General features: G+C 36.9%; 1 long non-coding RNA gene, 3 other non-coding genes and 2 pseudogenes across 4 annotated transcripts; 5 read left to right on the forward strand and 1 right to left on the reverse strand.

Annotated features, from left to right (window-relative positions):
* Positions 1 to 179: 179 nt before the first annotated feature.
* Positions 180 to 584, forward strand: LOC149879878 (late histone H2B.L4 pseudogene; annotated as a pseudogene).
* A 2,605-nt stretch (positions 585 to 3,189) lies between these two features.
* On the forward strand, positions 3,190 to 5,812 carry LOC149879879 (uncharacterized). The gene is made up of 4 exons (XR_016446222.1): positions 3,190 to 3,409; positions 3,591 to 3,749; positions 4,418 to 4,482; positions 4,750 to 5,812. It is a non-coding gene; the product is annotated as an uncharacterized LOC149879879 (long non-coding RNA).
* Positions 5,229 to 5,420, forward strand: LOC149879880 (U2 spliceosomal RNA). Its single transcript, XR_016446682.1, has one exon. It is a non-coding gene; the product is annotated as a U2 spliceosomal RNA (small nuclear RNA).
* Positions 5,534 to 5,697, forward strand: LOC149879881 (U1 spliceosomal RNA). Its single transcript, XR_016446517.1, has one exon. It is a non-coding gene; the product is annotated as a U1 spliceosomal RNA (small nuclear RNA).
* Positions 5,813 to 7,138: 1,326 nt separating the features above from the next.
* Positions 7,139 to 7,257, reverse strand: LOC149879882 (5S ribosomal RNA). The gene has a single exon (XR_016446617.1). It is a non-coding gene; the product is annotated as a 5S ribosomal RNA (ribosomal RNA).
* An 807-nt stretch (positions 7,258 to 8,064) lies between these two features.
* Positions 8,065 to 8,469, forward strand: LOC149879883 (late histone H2B.L4 pseudogene; annotated as a pseudogene).
* Positions 8,470 to 12,887: the final 4,418 nt, after the last annotated feature.

Consider the following 12,887-nt stretch of genomic DNA (forward strand, 5'->3'; position numbering starts at 1 on the left):
TTAACCAATAGTAAAAAAGAAATAAACGATGCTCAAACAACTTAATCTTTTAAGAACCAATAGAAGTGCATATGACGCAAGAGTTTTCAAGTTGGAGGCTACAACTTTATCTTAAATTAAATCCAGTTGCAATGCAATGAAAACAAACGAAAAGAATTTTTACTGTTAGGCCCGTCGAAATGTCAGACGCACCAAAAACCGGAGGAAAACAAGCGCCAAAGGTGGCGAAAAAAGGCGAGAAGCGCGCCGGTAAGAAAGGTGGTAAAATCGCTGGAACTGGTGACAAGAAGCGCAAGAGAAAGAGACGAGAGTCTTATGCCATTTACATTTACAACGTCCTGAAGCAAGTTCACCCTGATGTCGGTGTTTCTTCTAAAGCAATGAGCATCATGAATTCTTTCGTGAACGACATTTTCGAAAGAATTGCTTCTGAAGCTTCGCGGCTCGCCCTTCAAAATAAGAAATCTACGATCTCTTCGCGTGAAATTCAAACCGCCGTGCGCCTTTTACTTCCCGGTGAACTTGCTAAACACGCTGTGAGCGAAGGCACCAAGGCTGTTACCAAGTACACCAGCAGTAAGTAAATCAAAATCCGCTCAAACGGCTATTTTTATAGCCACACATCTTTTAAAAACATTAGACGCATTAACGAAATAGGTTCAAATGAAAATGTCTGTTGCAATCGCTATATTTAATTTTGCAAACAATGCCAAGTGCAGAATAACTAAACTAGCTGCTAAAATAAAACACTTAAACTGCTGCATCCGTCCTAGGCTATGAACAACTTAAAACCTTTTTTTTTCTTCTTCAAAATTGCTCTCAAACTCCCCTTTTCTAGAATATACATCGACCTAAAAAGCACGGAACAGTTACCGGTGAGGTTACTGTGACTTTCAAACTCAATTAGTGTAGTTGTTACTACCTGGCAAAGTCCTAAATGCCGCGCAACGTTTTAAAGAAATGTGTGCCTATGAAAATAGCCGTTTGATGAAGGATTGAGCAGTACAGGTTATTTCTTGTCCACTTTTGCGGTGGCACTCTTTGCAGCGACTTTCTTCTTAGGTGCTGTTTCAGCTTTCTTTACCGCGGGTTTTTTAGCAACCGGTAGCTTGGCGCTCTTTTTCACTGGAGCGCATGAAATAGCACCAGCGCGACTAATCTTAGTGAGAGCAGTTCTACTTTTGAAAGTATATGAGCAACGCTGGCTTCTAAAAATCCATTAGTCGATTGTCGCTATACCTATGCTGCCACGCAAACTCAATAGTGGTGGGGATCACAAACACGCAAGATAGTACGACTGCAAGAATATTTAATGCGTTGGCAAAGTGTTCAAAGTATTCAAACGTTGTCAGCAAAGTTGTTACATCAACGGGTAAAGAAAACTGACGTTCTGTAAAGCTATCAAAATGTATCAAGGTGTAGAAAAAGTCTAATTAAAACAGTTAATAGTACCGCTGTCATTTTGTAGATGATTTTTTATGGATTATGTTAGTTATGGAAAAATAATTGGTGCATGAAAGGGTCAATGGGATAGTTACGAAACTACAAATGTTCTAAATGTTTGTAAGAAAATAAGACCGAGGAAGTAGACACAATGTAATATCGTCAGTACAAATCATAATCTGATCACAATCGGAAAAAAAAAGAAGAAGAATACAGTTTTGTTTGTAAACTTTTTTTTAATGACTCATAAAAAGGCTTGGGTACTAGTGATAACCCACAAGCTCTAAAATATCTAAAAAGATGCACTGTCTTCCGACCAGAGTTTCGGCACGGAAAAAACACATACTACAATTTAGTCACTGTGTATTAAGGTATGCATCAAATACTTGCCAATCGCGTTTCGTTCATTTCGGGGTTTCGGGAAGGGGAATGATAAAAAAAAAAAAAAGAAAGAACTCGCAACTGAGCGTCCGCGGTGCACCCATCTTACTAGGCTGCGCGAGTAAGCAGAAACCGTTACTATGCTCTTAGCTAAACCAATGATATTTATACTAACTAGATGTAAAACTTCAAATAAATTCAGTAAGAAAAAGTGAAGCAAGTTTTTTAAGTTTTTAAAGCCGGTAGCCGCTTTATTTAAACTGACAATAATTCGTTTGTTTTAATCGATGTTTTTATGATTCTGGCTGGCAAAAAAAAACTTGCTTGGCAAAAAAATATGCTTCACTGCGAAAGCGCGAGTTAAATATCTAGTTAATATACACCTAACCGCAAAATTAACGCACCACATACATTTCGATTTATTTTAATTGTGGTCATATATTTTGACAAACGTGTTAAGAATAGAACACATGAACACAGTTATTTCGATGGTAATAATAAAAGCGACTTTGAGGATGGTGAGAAAAGAAAAGAAAAGAAAGAAAAACAAACTAAAACTAGAAATATGGTAAGTAATAAAATTAAGGTAAGTAACAAAATAAACTAAGATGATTATTGTTGTTATGCACACTAATACAGCTTAAAATGTAACATTTTTGACTTATCAATATCTAGCGTTGCCACATCTTGATGTTGTTGCAGCCAGACAGCACCGTGGATTTCTTTCAATTAGAGGTGTAATCGTTTCTTGAAGGATATCTTCACATACGCGGATAAGACTTTGTCGCAACTCGTCTAAGGTGGTGGATGTTGACTTCTAACACAGCGTGCCATTATGCCCCAAAGATGCTCTATTGGGTTCATATCTGGACTGCAAGCCGGCCACTCCAAAACTTGAATAGTAGCATTTTGTAAGTATTCAGTAACAACATGCGCCGTATGTGGTCTAGCATTATCCTACATAAGAAAGAATCCATCTCCCATGAACGATGCAAGAGGTACCAAAAAAGGTTTTAAAATGTCTGCTTATGTATCGTTGAGAAGTCAGAACAGACGTGTTGCTCAAATGACAGTTATCATTGAGCAACACATCTGTTCATACTAACTTTATACATACTTTTCTTTTAAAAGTGAGGTTTGGTTACAGCAAAACGTGCTGCTTATGAAAAGCTGCTACAATTTGGAAACTAAAACGGAATAAAGCCTACAAATGACGTCACAATAAACATTATTATCGACTTTGTATTTGATAAATCCGGGAAATACGTAATATTTTTCAAAATAAGTCGGAATTTATAAGTGGTGCGTTAATTTTGCGGTAAAGTGCATATCATTGAGTTTAACAACGGTGCAGTGGCTACGCGCAGTCCTACTGAAATTTTTGGTGTTGGCGTAGCGTCAAGAGCAGAAAAGGTGCTTTTAGCTTGTTTCGAAAAAAAAAAAAAAGAAAAAAAAAAAAGGGAAACTAAACAAATTAAATCCTGTTTTATCTTCTCATACAGTAGCTGATGCCAAAACCAAGACAAGTGACAAGTTTAGAGGAGTTCACACAGTTTTTTTAACGATTTATCAAGAATGCTTTAAGGTAACAGAAAGTACTGTGCTATTTTATTTTCAATCTTTTCACCTTATTTTGGTGTTTGTGTTTTAAAATTTGAAGCAGTTTAACCCCTATTGTTGTGCCCACTTTACTTTTTCAAGTCTTCAAATACTTAAGAATAGTTTCTGATGAAAAAATCCTTTCAAAAATAAATTTCCATTTTTAGAAGCATCAACTTTATGAAGGAGTAGTTACAAAAGACTTTCATGAGTGCAGTTACAGAGTTTGTTCTGAGTTCCTGGATTATCCAGAATGCAAGTTGCAATACTCTTTAGAGCATCACACTCAATGAATAAGAAGTGGGAAATTCTTCTTGATTTTATTGGTGAGTGAAACAGAAATAGCATCTTTCTAAGACTTTTACCTATTTCTTTAGTTTGTTCATAGCTTTGTTTCATTTACAGTTATACTGACACAACCCCAATAAAGTAATGCTTAATTAGGTATGCTTTTCACTGGACAATCTATAGCTTCTTTGGAATGATCCCTTTAATTCGATTAAAGATATGCGATAAAATTTTTAAAAAATTACATACTCATTACATTTTGAAGCGAACCTTTTGTTTGGCTTTCTCATATAACATTTTATAGAGTTACTACTAAAGTTAACTCAGCCTCAGGTAGCAAGTCTGATTATTGAAAATAAATTATTGAAAGAGAATTTTGAGTGTTGTCCTGGGGCAAGGTTAAGGGTTAAGTTAGGTTAGCAGAGCATATAATATTGAAGCAGTTAAAGTTTCAAGAAAAAGGTAAGTCATGTTTCTTCGATAGTTTACCACAACCATTTTTTAAAAGTGGTAGTTTGAAAAAGTCGACCTTTAGCCAACAAGTAAACATTTTTTTTAACTGACTTGGGAATTATATTTTTAAGTTTATTCTCCATCAATCCTGAGCTTCTAAGTTGTACGCAAATACATTTGCAGGCTTAATTTAGGTTAGGTAATATGTTAAAAAATGTAATATTTAAAAAAAATACTTTGCTTATTGTTCCAGGTCTCATTAACTTTTACCACACTCTGCGAGTTTGTGATTGGAAAAATGCAGATACAGTGTGCAAGGTATGTATGCTTTACTTTTGCTAACCTAATGCTGTGTCGATTTAGTGTCATAAATTTTTTCATTTTCCATTTGTCATTTGATATTTTGTCAGTGGATGTTTTAGGTCACTTTTTAAAATTGTTTTACCTTTTTGTCAGTAAACATTTAAAGTGTTCATTTCTTGCAATGACTAAAGTATCTGAAAAATATTTTCTTGCTACTCAGTTTAAATTCTTAACTTAATTTGCACCATCCCAATTTTTAAACTTTCAAGCTTGTTTTTTTAGACTTTGTGAGGAATTACTACTTGGGAAAGGGTCGAGGCTAATGACAAGCAAGTCCTCCTAAACTCTGCTGTTTCTTGGCGACCCTGGTGATGAATTAAAGTACTGTCATTACAACAGTTGAAAAGAACATTTAAATACAGAGGTTCTCAAAATGCTTTTTGACAGAGAAATCTGTCGGACGCTCATATACAGAGTTGATTTTCAGTTGTTCAACTTGGCCTTTGATCACATCTGCTGCCCAGCGTTAAATTTAAAAGCCTTTAAACGTTTTTTATGTTTTGGTTAATTGGGTTATTTTTGAAAGAAGCTGGGTTATTTTTGAAAAAAAGCCCAAATGTTTTAGAGTGAAATTGATGCAGTACAAGAAAGCCATGTTTTCATCGTTGAAACTTAAAGTTACCCATCGACTTGATCATTCAAATGTCCACAAGTTTTTTCGTTGAGAGGGAGGGAGCCGGGACAAACTCGTTGCAAAAAGTATCGCTTCTCGGCCTAATGGCTAAGATCAAGTGTAGTATCTGTTCTTATCAGTTTAATATCTGGTACGCCGGCATAGTCCGGCTCATATATTAATCTGATTTTTGGCATTTGGTCAAGGGATCGTAGGTTTACCTCGCCCTGACCGCGGGTTGCCTCGGCGTTGCACTACTGCTGAGCGCGGCCCATACTATAGAGAAGGAAAAAAAAAATAAAGCAAACAAACGGGACGATGCGGTGTGCAATCGAAAACCCACAATTGAGAAGATTGGGGCACGTCCGAGGCTGCCCACACAACGGGAAAAGCATACTTACCTGACGGGGAAGTAAACCTGATCAACATGGGGCTTCTTCCAGGGTGAGGCTCTTGCATTGCACTTCGCCTGGGCTGACCCCTGCGATTACCGCTAACGTCGGTAACTCGACCGTACAATTTCTGGTAGTGGGGGCCTGCGTTCGCGCTCGCCCCCTCCTCTAACGACTTAAAAAAAAAACCTCTCCTCTCACCCCTAAGAGTCTACTGCATATTTTGAGAGGCGCATACAAAGTCTGCTATAAGTGCAAATAAATTTTATTTATTTCAAAAGTTGTTGTTTTTTTTTTTTGTTTTTTTTGTGTGTATAAAATCAATAAAAATCTAAGAATCGCAAATAGGCAACCAAATAAGCATAGGAGCGACGAGAATCGTTTCAACGTGACAACCAGCAAGCGTGATCGACCGGTTACAATCCCGGAAATCACTCGACGGCGGAACAAAAGTGACAGTCACAACAGTGAAAACGAGTTGCTGTAATAAAAAAAACAATGACGATAATAATAGTTAAAATAACAAACAGTAGCAATAAGAAAATCGATATCAATAGTGATAACGAAAATAATGACAACGATGAAGATAACAATAACGACAATAACAAAAGTTAACGATAGCATCGATAAACTAACGATAATAGTAATACCGACAATAGCAACGACCACAAAAAAATAAGCATTAGCAATAACGATCTAACAGTAACGATAGTAACAACAACAGCAGCAGCAACAAAAGCAACAATTGTCAACCATTTATGCATATCGCATATTGGATTCTGGTGCGGTGAAATGCATTCTTTTACTACCGTTCATTATTTTCATGAAAACAGCTCTGATTCCTACGTGTTGATCTTAGAAAGAAAAGACAACGACCGAAACATTTTGGCAAGTTGACACGTCAATACGCAACGTTGCCAGAGATACGTAACGACGATTGACGAATCTTATAAATTTTTGCTCTTCAAAGCTAGTTTTGCAGTCTTTTCGTCATTTCGACAAAACTAGGGAACATCGACATCGTGCAACTTTAGACTTGCGAGGGTTTCTTTCATGGCCGCCGAGAGGACGGGGAAGATTCCCGGGTATCCCCGTGTATCTACAAACGATTTTTTAAAAACCATTTTTTAAAAGATTTAAATAGTTTTGACTTTTAAAAGATTTCATTCACTTTCGTTTTTAATTTTTAATGACCAGAGCACACTTCTATTGGTCCTGGGTATGTAATTGATCACAACGAGGGCCCCTTAAGAAAACTTCCCCTGGGCCCGAAATTTCTCTCGGTGACTATGGTGGCTATAGTCCCTTTAACCGTTGCCCTTGTTGTTCAGCATCAAAACTAGCTTTCTGGCTCTTGTGCGAGGAAAAAGAGCGCCATTTTCTTTCCCTCAGAGATGCGGAGACGGAAGAAGCGCCCTCACACACCTTTCGACCAGTCGCTCCCCTTTCGATCGACACCACCCAGGCAGGCACGCGTTTATGCATATTCTTTTGCAGGGGATGAGTTCTGTGTATCTTAGAGTCAACTGAAAAAGCAGATTTTGTAAAGAAAAGGGAGTCCCCTTTGGCGACTTTTTTTTTTTTTTTTTTCGTAAACGGTTGCAAAAGCCTACGGCACCAGGAGTTCCCAGGCGGTCACCCATCCAAGTACTACCCTGGCCCGACGATGCTTAACTTCCGTGATCGGACGAGAACGGGTGTATTCACCGTGGTATGGTCGTAGGCAACAGTTTACGGGTTTAATTCAAAATTTAAAGTTTCTAACGCCTTAACAATAATTTTTAACAGATGTGTGGCTATGAAAATAGCCTTTTGTGTTGTTTATACCGCCGTTTACTGGGCTGCTGGCTTTGGAACCTTCTCGTTCTTTTTGGGAAGCAACACAGCTTGAATGTTTGGCAACACACCGCCGCTCGCAATTGTAACACCTGACAACAACTTGTTTAACTCTTCGTCGTTGCGAACAGCTAGCTGTAAGTGACGAGGAATGATCCTGGCTTTTTTGTTATCGCGTGCAGCATTACCAGCTAACTCTAAGATTTCGGCGGAGAGGTATTCCAAAACTGCAGCTAAGTAGACCGGTGCGCCTGAACCGATGCGATTGGCGTAATGTCCTTTGCGCAAAAATCGGTGAACGCGACCAACAGGAAACTGAAGACCCGCTCTGAAAGATCGAGTTTTTGCCTTGGCCTTAGCTTTTCCTCCTTTTCCACGTCCTGACATTTTATTTTCTAACACAAGCAGAGACAGACAGACAGACGGACCAGAGATCTCGTGCGCCTTTTTTTTATTTTAAACAGCAAAAAGTTTGCTATTCTTATCAAAATAGAGTGGTCTCAAAGTCAACCTTTTTTTAACCAATAGTAAAAAAGAAATAAACGATGCTCAAACAACTTAATCTTTTAAGAACCAATAGAAGTGCATATGACGCAAGAGTTTTCAAGTTGGAGGCTACAACTTTATCTTAAATTAAATCCAGTTGCAATGCAATGAAAACAAACGAAAAGAATTTTTACTGTTAGGCCCGTCGAAATGTCAGACGCACCAAAAACCGGAGGAAAACAAGCGCCAAAGGTGGCGAAAAAAGGCGAGAAGCGCGCCGGTAAGAAAGGTGGTAAAATCGCTGGAACTGGTGACAAGAAGCGCAAGAGAAAGAGACGAGAGTCTTATGCCATTTACATTTACAACGTCCTGAAGCAAGTTCACCCTGATGTCGGTGTTTCTTCTAAAGCAATGAGCATCATGAATTCTTTCGTGAACGACATTTTCGAAAGAATTGCTTCTGAAGCTTCGCGGCTCGCCCTTCAAAATAAGAAATCTACGATCTCTTCGCGTGAAATTCAAACCGCCGTGCGCCTTTTACTTCCCGGTGAACTTGCTAAACACGCTGTGAGCGAAGGCACCAAGGCTGTTACCAAGTACACCAGCAGTAAGTAAATCAAAATCCGCTCAAACGGCTATTTTTATAGCCACACATCTTTTAAAAACATTAGACGCATTAACGAAATAGGTTCAAATGAAAATGTCTGTTGCAATCGCTATATTTAATTTTGCAAACAATGCCAAGTGCAGAATAACTAAACTAGCTGCTAAAATAAAACACTTAAACTGCTGCATCCGTCCTAGGCTATGAACAACTTAAAACCTTTTTTTTTTCTTCTTCAAAATTGCTCTCAAACTCCCCTTTTCTAGAATATACATCGACCTAAAAAGCACGGAACAGTTACCGGTGAGGTTACTGTGACTTTCAAACTCAATTAGTGTAGTTGTTACTACCTGGCAAAGTCCTAAATGCCGCGCAACGTTTTAAAGAAATGTGTGCCTATGAAAATAGCCGTTTGATGAAGGATTGAGCAGTACAGGTTATTTCTTGTCCACTTTTGCGGTGGCACTCTTTGCAGCGACTTTCTTCTTAGGTGCTGTTTCAGCTTTCTTTACCGCGGGTTTTTTAGCAACCGGTAGCTTGGCGCTCTTTTTCACTGGAGCGCATGAAATAGCACCAGCGCGACTAATCTTAGTGAGAGCAGTTCTACTTTTGAAAGTATATGAGCAACGCTGGCTTCTAAAAATCCATTAGTCGATTGTCGCTATACCTATGCTGCCACGCAAACTCAATAGTGGTGGGGATCACAAACACGCAAGATAGTACGACTGCAAGAATATTTAATGCGTTGGCAAAGTGTTCAAAGTATTCAAACGTTGTCAGCAAAGTTGTTACATCAACGGGTAAAGAAAACTGACGTTCTGTAAAGCTATCAAAATGTATCAAGGTGTAGAAAAAGTCTAATTAAAACAGTTAATAGTACCGCTGTCATTTTGTAGATGATTTTTTATGGATTATGTTAGTTATGGAAAAATAATTGGTGCATGAAAGGGTCAATGGGATAGTTACGAAACTACAAATGTTCTAAATGTTTGTAAGAAAATAAGACCGAGGAAGTAGACACAATGTAATATCGTCAGTACAAATCATAATCTGATCACAATCGGAAAAAAAAAGAAGAAGAATACAGTTTTGTTTGTAAACTTTTTTTTAATGACTCATAAAAAGGCTTGGGTACTAGTGATAACCCACAAGCTCTAAAATATCTAAAAAGATGCACTGTCTTCCGACCAGAGTTTCGGCACGGAAAAAACACATACTACAATTTAGTCACTGTGTATTAAGGTATGCATCAAATACTTGCCAATCGCGTTTCGTTCATTTCGGGGTTTCGGGAAGGGGAATGATAAAAAAAAAAAAAAGAAAGAACTCGCAACTGAGCGTCCGCGGTGCACCCATCTTACTAGGCTGCGCGAGTAAGCAGAAACCGTTACTATGCTCTTAGCTAAACCAATGATATTTATACTAACTAGATGTAAAACTTCAAATAAATTCAGTAAGAAAAAGTGAAGCAAGTTTTTTAAGTTTTTAAAGCCGGTAGCCGCTTTATTTAAACTGACAATAATTCGTTTGTTTTAATCGATGTTTTTATGATTCTGGCTGGCAAAAAAAAACTTGCTTGGCAAAAAAATATGCTTCACTGCGAAAGCGCGAGTTAAATATCTAGTTAATATACACCTAACCGCAAAATTAACGCACCACATACATTTCGATTTATTTTAATTGTGGTCATATATTTTGACAAACGTGTTAAGAATAGAACACATGAACACAGTTATTTCGATGGTAATAATAAAAGCGACTTTGAGGATGGTGAGAAAAGAAAAGAAAAGAAAGAAAAACAAACTAAAACTAGAAATATGGTAAGTAATAAAATTAAGGTAAGTAACAAAATAAACTAAGATGATTATTGTTGTTATGCACACTAATACAGCTTAAAATGTAACATTTTTGACTTATCAATATCTAGCGTTGCCACATCTTGATGTTGTTGCAGCCAGACAGCACCGTGGATTTCTTTCAATTAGAGGTGTAATCGTTTCTTGAAGGATATCTTCACATACGCGGATAAGACTTTGTCGCAACTCGTCTAAGGTGGTGGATGTTGACTTCTAACACAGCGTGCCATTATGCCCCAAAGATGCTCTATTGGGTTCATATCTGGACTGCAAGCCGGCCACTCCAAAACTTGAATAGTAGCATTTTGTAAGTATTCAGTAACAACATGCGCCGTATGTGGTCTAGCATTATCCTACATAAGAAAGAATCCATCTCCCATGAACGATGCAAGAGGTACCAAAAAAGGTTTTAAAATGTCTGCTTATGTATCGTTGAGAAGTCAGAACAGACGTGTTGCTCAAATGACAGTTATCATTGAGCAACACATCTGTTCATACTAACTTTATACATACTTTTCTTTTAAAAGTGAGGTTTGGTTACAGCAAAACGTGCTGCTTATGAAAAGCTGCTACAATTTGGAAACTAAAACGGAATAAAGCCTACAAATGACGTCACAATAAACATTATTATCGACTTTGTATTTGATAAATCCGGGAAATACGTAATATTTTTCAAAATAAGTCGGAATTTATAAGTGGTGCGTTAATTTTGCGGTAAAGTGCATATCATTGAGTTTAACAACGGTGCAGTGGCTACGCGCAGTCCTACTGAAATTTTTGGTGTTGGCGTAGCGTCAAGAGCAGAAAAGGTGCTTTTAGCTTGTTTCGAAAAAAAAAAAAAAGAAAAAAAAAAAAGGGAAACTAAACAAATTAAATCCTGTTTTATCTTCTCATACAGTAGCTGATGCCAAAACCAAGACAAGTGACAAGTTTAGAGGAGTTCACACAGTTTTTTTAACGATTTATCAAGAATGCTTTAAGGTAACAGAAAGTACTGTGCTATTTTATTTTCAATCTTTTCACCTTATTTTGGTGTTTGTGTTTTAAAATTTGAAGCAGTTTAACCCCTATTGTTGTGCCCACTTTACTTTTTCAAGTCTTCAAATACTTAAGAATAGTTTCTGATGAAAAAATCCTTTCAAAAATAAATTTCCATTTTTAGAAGCATCAACTTTATGAAGGAGTAGTTACAAAAGACTTTCATGAGTGCAGTTACAGAGTTTGTTCTGAGTTCCTGGATTATCCAGAATGCAAGTTGCAATACTCTTTAGAGCATCACACTCAATGAATAAGAAGTGGGAAATTCTTCTTGATTTTATTGGTGAGTGAAACAGAAATAGCATCTTTCTAAGACTTTTACCTATTTCTTTAGTTTGTTCATAGCTTTGTTTCATTTACAGTTATACTGACACAACCCCAATAAAGTAATGCTTAATTAGGTATGCTTTTCACTGGACAATCTATAGCTTCTTTGGAATGATCCCTTTAATTCGATTAAAGATATGCGATAAAATTTTTAAAAAATTACATACTCATTACATTTTGAAGCGAACCTTTTGTTTGGCTTTCTCATATAACATTTTATAGAGTTACTACTAAAGTTAACTCAGCCTCAGGTAGCAAGTCTGATTATTGAAAATAAATTATTGAAAGAGAATTTTGAGTGTTGTCCTGGGGCAAGGTTAAGGGTTAAGTTAGGTTAGCAGAGCATATAATATTGAAGCAGTTAAAGTTTCAAGAAAAAGGTAAGTCATGTTTCTTCGATAGTTTACCACAACCATTTTTTAAAAGTGGTAGTTTGAAAAAGTCGACCTTTAGCCAACAAGTAAACATTTTTTTTAACTGACTTGGGAATTATATTTTTAAGTTTATTCTCCATCAATCCTGAGCTTCTAAGTTGTACGCAAATACATTTGCAGGCTTAATTTAGGTTAGGTAATATGTTAAAAAATGTAATATTTAAAAAAAATACTTTGCTTATTGTTCCAGGTCTCATTAACTTTTACCACACTCTGCGAGTTTGTGATTGGAAAAATGCAGATACAGTGTGCAAGGTATGTATGCTTTACTTTTGCTAACCTAATGCTGTGTCGATTTAGTGTCATAAATTTTTTCATTTTCCATTTGTCATTTGATATTTTGTCAGTGGATGTTTTAGGTCACTTTTTAAAATTGTTTTACCTTTTTGTCAGTAAACATTTAAAGTGTTCATTTCTTGCAATGACTAAAGTATCTGAAAAATATTTTCTTGCTACTCAGTTTAAATTCTTAACTTAATTTGCACCATCCCAATTTTTAAACTTTCAAGCTTGTTTTTTTAGACTTTGTGAGGAATTACTACTTGGGAAAGGGTCGAGGCTAATGACAAGCAAGTCCTCCTAAACTCTGCTGTTTCTTGGCGACCCTGGTGATGAATTAAAGTACTGTCATTACAACAGTTGAAAAGAACATTTAAATACAGAGGTTCTCAAAATGCTTTTTGACAGAGAAATCTGTCGGACGCTCATATACAGAGTTGATTTTCAGTTGTTCAACTTGGCCTTTGATCACATCTGCTGCCCAGCGTTAAATTT

The sequence above is a fragment of the Hydra viridissima genome, unplaced genomic scaffold, assembly GCF_058129835.1.
Source record: "Hydra viridissima isolate aposymbiotic clone 2 unplaced genomic scaffold, HvirCarnegie_v1 scaffold_13, whole genome shotgun sequence".
Lineage (NCBI taxonomy): Eukaryota > Metazoa > Cnidaria > Hydrozoa > Anthoathecata > Hydridae > Hydra > Hydra viridissima.